General features: G+C 41.0%; 1 protein-coding gene across 1 annotated transcript in view; it reads left to right on the top strand.

Annotated features, from left to right (window-relative positions):
- Nucleotides 1-2,857: 2,857 nt before the first annotated feature.
- The window catches only part of LOC141445661 (proton-coupled amino acid transporter-like protein acs), a 39,450-nt gene continuing 35,243 nt past the window's right edge, over nt 2,858-7,064 (top strand). The window contains exon 1 of the mRNA XM_074111515.1: nt 2,858-2,965. The gene's annotated coding sequence lies outside the window, so the exon portion shown is untranslated. The remainder of the gene's footprint in view (nt 2,966-7,064) is intronic.

The following is a 7,064-nucleotide window of genomic DNA, read 5'->3' on the forward strand; positions in this document are numbered from 1 at the left end:
GTGGAAACCGCGTCAGCTAGCGTAGGCCCTTAATGGGTACTCTTACGTCAAGTAGTACGGTAATGGAAATAATCAACGGCAAGGTAGAGTTCATCAGAGCACAAATTGTGTGCCGTAATAAACGCCAAGTTTGCCCAATTTTTTAAGAATTTTTTAAAAAGCTTTTAAGGTCAAGCTTAGGTCGCTCTCAAGCAATAAGGTCGCCTATTGCTTACCTCAGACAGTGGCTGTGTATACCTATACCTGTTTTATGTACTGCTTGCTATGTGTTGGTGTGCAATAAAGAGTTATTGTATTGTATTTGTTTTTTTTCATCTGCTCCTGTGAATTTTTTCAACAGTAAATTTGATAATTAAAATTGGATTAACTTATTGAAAGCTACAGAATTCGTATCCATCATTGAAATAGGCAACTATTTATCTAGCAAAAGTGCAAAGTTACCGGAGAACTCAGAAAAAGTTCTTCGCAAAAGTTAGTAGGTAGGTTTATAGGTAAATAATTAGTGTAGTCCGACGTCTTTAATGGTCTCTGTACCTACATAAGTTTGCATGAGTTAGGTATAAGTTGGAGTAAAGCCATTTATTTACATTAGTATTTATATACCTGATGTTCTATTTTTACACCCACTATTATAATAAGAAGCAACAATAAAAAATAATAATAATAATAATCCCAGCCTATATACGTCCCACTGCTGGGCACAGGCCTCCTCTCAGAATGAGAGGGCTTGGGCAGTAGTTCCCACGCGGGCCCAGTGCGGATTGGGAACAAGAAGAAACAAATAAGAAGAAGCAACAATACTCATTTTTTTTCTATTTTCAGTATTCAGTTTACTAAGAAAAAAAAATTTGGGTACTTGCTAATAAGCTAAATTAATACGATTTTTCGGAACACCTTAGGGCCTCCGCTAAGTCGCCCGGGTGCACGTGTGCTGTTTCAATGGATTTCAATAAAGCAGTCCAGTTATCCGTCTTATGCAGCGCTGTTCACGGCCTGGCCACGAACTCGCGCGACTTGCGGCAGCGGCAGCGGTGAGCGGCGAGCGGCCAAAACAAATTCAAAAGACGCTTGAAGTATGCCACGAGCCACCGCGGCCGGCGACGTCGCGCGCGATTTTACTCGAGCGGCCGGCGGCAGCGCGGCGCGGGGCAGCGCGCGGGGGGAACAACGATACGGGCTATTAGGAGGCATGCCACGACACATAGCGGCGCGAACGGCGTTATTGGCGGGACGCATCGGGCGGTAAAACAAGGAACAAAAATTTTTAGACGATTCGCGCGCGACAAAATGGATACAGAACTATTTTTATCACCGAAATTTTAAATAGGCCCACCATATGGCTGTCGAAACATCCTCAGCATTTTGAGGCATGTGATCAAAAGACTTTGCTTTTCAACCGGTTTTAAAATGATTTTAATATTCAAATTGTCCTGCCTGAAATATAAGCTACTTGCGAGGCACTGAAGAGCAATTTTCGATAACGCCATTTTAATTTAAATACGTCCCTTCGGCTCGATACCGCTAAAGCTACTGCGAAGTACCTACGTGGCATGCTCGCCGCTCCGCTCTCCTCGCCGCGCCGCCCGCCGCCCCGCTCACCGCTTAGACCAAAGTCGTGGCCAGGCCGCGAGTGCGGGTAAAATCTGACGCGCGCGACGCGTGCGCAGTTAGCGCCGCTCTTACTATTTTTCAAGAGGCGTCCAACCACTCCTTGCAAACCGTTTGCTCTAACGAAGGCCCTACATCACGCACCCGCGCGATTTAGCGGAATCCCTTAAGGGGCTACCCGAGTTTTGAATCGTATCTCCTACTTTTGCACTACAGATAGAATTATAAGTCAAACGGCTATCGGTTCTCCAATATTTTATCACCATTTTTGTCTACCGGATTTTGAAAAAAATGAATACTTAATTTTGTTTGATTTTTTGAAACATTCCTTGTCTAAAAAACACTTATTTCGTATCTCTATTGACGTAAAAGAAAGAAAAAACACTTATTGCCACAAAACACATTAAATAAGATTTCATACAAAATAAAAGTTTATAATTGTGACAATAGGCAAAAGATCTAACATATTATACGAAATCTACATATTTTGGTCCGTCTTTGATGTCTCTAAAAACTGGTCAAACCTACCTACCTCTACTCAAATATTCTGAAATAATATGTTTTTCCCGCGCAGTTGACGTTAAACTGAAGAAGTGGAAAAAATGTAACAAAAAACCATGGAAATATTTTTCTACCGGTTTGAAGTCGGTGCCTGAGCACGAATCAGCAGGAGTGATAGAAGCCAAATAGATCGTTTACCTATTATGTAGTGAGATAGACGATAACAAGTTTACTTCAGCTTGCTCGTGCTGTGCCCTTAGTGTAAGTTTTCGGTTACAAAATACGTCTCGATCTCGTTCGCGTTAAGTCTCACTTTGTATGCAAACACGAACAGCGCCTTTAGCGGAACGTTTGCGATATTCGTATTTCCATGCAAATTGAGATTTTAACGCGAACGCGATCGAGAGGACTGCAAAAAATGGTATAAAATTATTTTTATGGTTTTTGGAGTCAGTTAAATTTTTTGTTGTAATATATTTTACATTTTATACTGTTTATTGTACAAAAGGAAATATAAAAGGTTACTAAAAAGAGCTAATTACAAAGGCGGTTATCCTTGACGGGACCTCTGCCAATCAACCTTCAATGCAGTCAATATCCAACTATCAAGCAAAGCAAAGCAAGCAAGCAAGTATCAAGAAAAGCTCGTCCTTGATGATCGAAAAACACGTTGTGGATAATGAACTTTATACGGATGTGATAAGACGTACATTGGAATGGCAGCGGTTAATGTGACAATTTGCCGGATTGACAGCATTGCAAAGTGTTGATTGTTCGTAGTTCAGTATAGTTTCGATAGCTCTGTGATAAACACTCATTTATTATGCGCTGGTGGTATTTCGCGTGAAGAAAATAGGTATGTAGTTTTTTTTCTGTTTTGACCCGTGACGTAAAAATGGGTTTGTTTTCGTTAGCTCATTTAAATACGGTTTTTTCATTATAATACATATTCGCAAATATTATCCAGTCATTTACATTTTATGTAGATACGTTTTTAATTCAGAAATGTTAAATATGTGTCGTAATGCATCCCAAATTTTGAGTAAATCCATAGGCTAGACCTGAATAAATCAAGCAGGGTAGGTAGCCGTGGTGGCCTAGTGGTTTGACCTATCGCCTCTCAAGCAGAGGGTCGTGGGTTCAAACCCCGGCTCGCACCTATGAGTTTTTCGAAATTCATATGTGGAACTACATTTGAAATTTACCACGAGCTTTGCGGTGAAAGAAACCATCGTGAGGAAACCTGCACAAACCTGCGAAGCAATTCAATGGTGCGTGTGAAGTTCCCAATCCGTACTGGGCCCGCGTGGAAACTATAGCCCAAGCCCTCTTGTTCTGAGAGGAGGCCTGTGCCCAGCAGTGGGACGTATACAGGTTGGGAGGAATTCAAGCAAACAGGGATGGTCAAATTGGCCTATCGAAGGCCACACTGATGAAATTAGTTTCATATGAAAGCCCTGATTGCCTCATCATCATCAGCTCAGCCGCAGGACGTCCACTGTTGGACATAGGCCTCCCCCATAGACCTCCAGTCGCTTCGGTTGGCAGCGGCCTTGATCCACCGCTTTAACCAGGTCATCCGTCCATCTCGTTGGTGGACGTCCTACGCTGCGCTTGCCAAATGATTGCCTAATTGTAACTTAATAATATTGGTAAAACTATGCAAACAATTCTAAAACAGAATTGTTTTTTGTTCAGGTTACAATTAAATCACGGTATAGTGAAACGACACACATTCAAATTATCCTTGCCCGCTCATAGACCAAGCTTCAAACAAATTTACCCCTTCTCTTTGAAATAAAGCTTGTTTTCAAATGATTTTTTTTCCACACCTAGGTATTTGATTTTACTTGTTTTTAATATATGTTTTGACTGCCACTACGTCATGTTCATAATGTATCTTTAAACAACACGGCAACTGAACAAATTAATAATAATCGGAGAAAATGTTACAAACTAATTAATTACCATGTCTAATAATCATAATAAAAATATCAAGGGTACCTACTTATCTATATTAATAATCTCGTACCATCAGCCAAATATGTGGTCTACCACCTTAAAGTTGATAATCGTTTGCATGTCATAAAACAATAATGCCAATAGACGTGTCTGTCAACTTGAACGTTCGACTTTAGCGACATATTCATTTGATAGAAACTTGATTAAAAATTGATTGACTACTTATTTGGCTGATGTACCGGTCTACGGTAGACTCGAACGAAATGCACATCAAATTGAAGAGCGTAAAAAAATAGTCAATCCGAGTCGACAACTTGTAGGCGGAAAATTCGGATTATCGAGTATTTATTATATCGTCGCTCGGCAGGCAAACGTACTAAGCGACACTTTGGGCTAAAATGAGTATGCATATCACCAGAATCAGCGAATTTTTCTGCATCGAACTGTCTAGGTTTCAAAGCGATTGGAGCAAAATTTAACTTTTTTTGGCGCTTTAGTCTTTCAAAAAACGCTTGAATTTGGAAGCAATTACTTAATGCAGCATCACTTTCATTATTTTCATTTTAGTACTGTTACCTTTTTGCCAATTTTTTCGATTTACTGTCGTTCAGTCTTTTGGCATTTTTTCTAGTTGCAAATGTTGGACGTTTAGTATTTTGTGCAAAAAAAAGAAAATGCCTTTGTCACTTCAGTAATTATGCCTCCCCGAGTTGAAGTTATACACCTTAGTCGTTTGGTTGTATTGATAAGAATTGAATTATAAGAATTTAGCTATTTGTTCTTAAAAATAAAACATACGTTTGCATTTTAGCCATTTTAACATATACAAAAGCATACATTCAAACAGGATTAGCAAAAAAACTTCAAACGAAATATTATAGATTGGTGAAATTAGTCATTACTCTTGACCTTTATCGTGTATTAAAAAAGTGTTAAGTATATATACGTAGTAAAATATCATTGCAAATTCGATGTTTGGTATATAGAACATCATATTCTTAAGATTAATGATTATTATTCCCTAAAACTTAAGTTCTTTTTATGTTGCCAAAGGATAAAAAAAAAGTAGTATGTATGTAAACTCTTAATTGTACAAAAGAAAAGAAACACAACACAATTGACAAACTTTGAGATACTTGTACAAAGCGGACTTATCCCTTTAAGAGATCTCTCCCAGGCAACTCAATAGTAAATCTATTTCAAAATTTTGTAGTTATAATTTTATCGCTACGGTTGTTTGCATCGATAAAGATGATGTTCGGCCCTAAGTATTTGAAATTTAGAGTTTAGAAGTTTTAAATTGTTTTTATTAATGTTACAATAAATAGCTTAAGTTTAGTCCAGAAGGCCCCCTCGAGTTGATCAAACTGGCCGCATTACCACGTTTAATGGCGATAGACAATCTTTGCACCAGGGAACGAATCCGCGCGGGCGTGAGCGTGAGACCCCCTTTCCGTAATTCGACGTCCCACTTCCCGAATGTAAACAATCGCCTCAAACGCAAGAGGAACAAAATAATAGTGCCGAATAATTCTGCCGTTTTTTGACCGGCAAAAATCCACTGCGGATTGCCGCGGACTATTCAGCTGAGGTGCGAGGCGCGAAGTACTAACGCACGTAACGTCCGACAGCAAACACTTCCCGTTCTGCCATGGCACTAAAGTTAAGCCATCTGGCCTTTGCTGTTGGTTCGACAGAGGACCGAGGCTCCAGAACGCAGAGGATGTGGCGGATATTAAAGCCCTCTTCAGTATGTCAAAGAGAGCGTAAGTAGCGCGGAAATTTTCCTGAACACCGACAAGAACTCAACGCGTGAAAGGCCAGGGTGCGTACCGGTGGCTAGGTATAACAACTTTAGATATATTATTGGTAGATATAACTTTCAGTGGGTATAATGAATTATTGTATATCTGGAATACCGTAATACTATTATATAATAATGTGTTATGCAAAAAGTAGGTTAGGTTTAGAACTGCGACCCTATCAAGAAACGAAACTGCCTGAAAAACTAGGTAGGTTAGAATTGCACTCCAACGATTTCATAAAGAAACTAAATTATATCTACACATTATACTACTAAATACTTATAGCATATATTGTGGAAATTATGTGTTATTTGTTATACCGATCATCTTAAGCCCTGAGGCCATTTGCTCCACCATGGAGCCGCAGATGCATTTAATGAGGCACACAAACATCGCAGCCCAGGCGGAGAGCTACGCCACCCACAAATGAGTCGTTGTCCAGAAGTATTCCAAATAAGGAGCAAGCAAAGCCCATAACCACGCTCCCGCTTTGATATTTTTGATACCGACTTCAGCCTGGCTAAATCCACCCTAGTGGCACACCCACCCACAAGTGCCAGAGCGTCTCTAGCCCCACGTCATCCCAAACTCGTTATATCAGCGGAGCCGAGGCAGCGACGCTATTAGGTGTCGAGCCGTCCACCTCGCCATGCACCATGCACAAACGGAATGGTAACCCCATGGGTTTCAAATGAGAATTTTAATTTTAAGAGACAAGGCCACTATAATAACTCCATGTGCTGATGCGAGGAAGACTGGCAAGCCCACATTCTCCACACGCCGCAAACTGAGACCAAACTTGAACATGGGACTTGGTTAAATTTAATAGTGACGGGCAGGCTTCCTCCAGGTCGCATCTGTCCTTAAGACTATAGAGTCCAAAGTATATGAGGCCGGTGTGTGGGGGCGGTTCGCGCTGATGACTCGGTAGCACCTCCGCGGTCTTGAGACGCTTGTGTTCGAAGCAATCCTCCCGCGTCCCGCACGTTAAATTTCCCTCTGGAGCCGGATCGGTCCATTCAAGCCTTGCCGGTAAACTTGGAGGATGTGGTGCGAGCACTAGGGGTCATTCCATAATGGGTCAGCCGTGGGCTTAGACGGAATTCGACCAGCTCATTTTTCAGCTGGGTTTTGGACACTGAGGTCACGATCCACAACACGCACTTTCGTCACGGAACCCGGAAATCC

Source organism: Choristoneura fumiferana, chromosome 2 (assembly GCF_025370935.1).
Source record: "Choristoneura fumiferana chromosome 2, NRCan_CFum_1, whole genome shotgun sequence".
Taxonomy (NCBI): Eukaryota; Metazoa; Arthropoda; class Insecta; order Lepidoptera; family Tortricidae; genus Choristoneura; species Choristoneura fumiferana.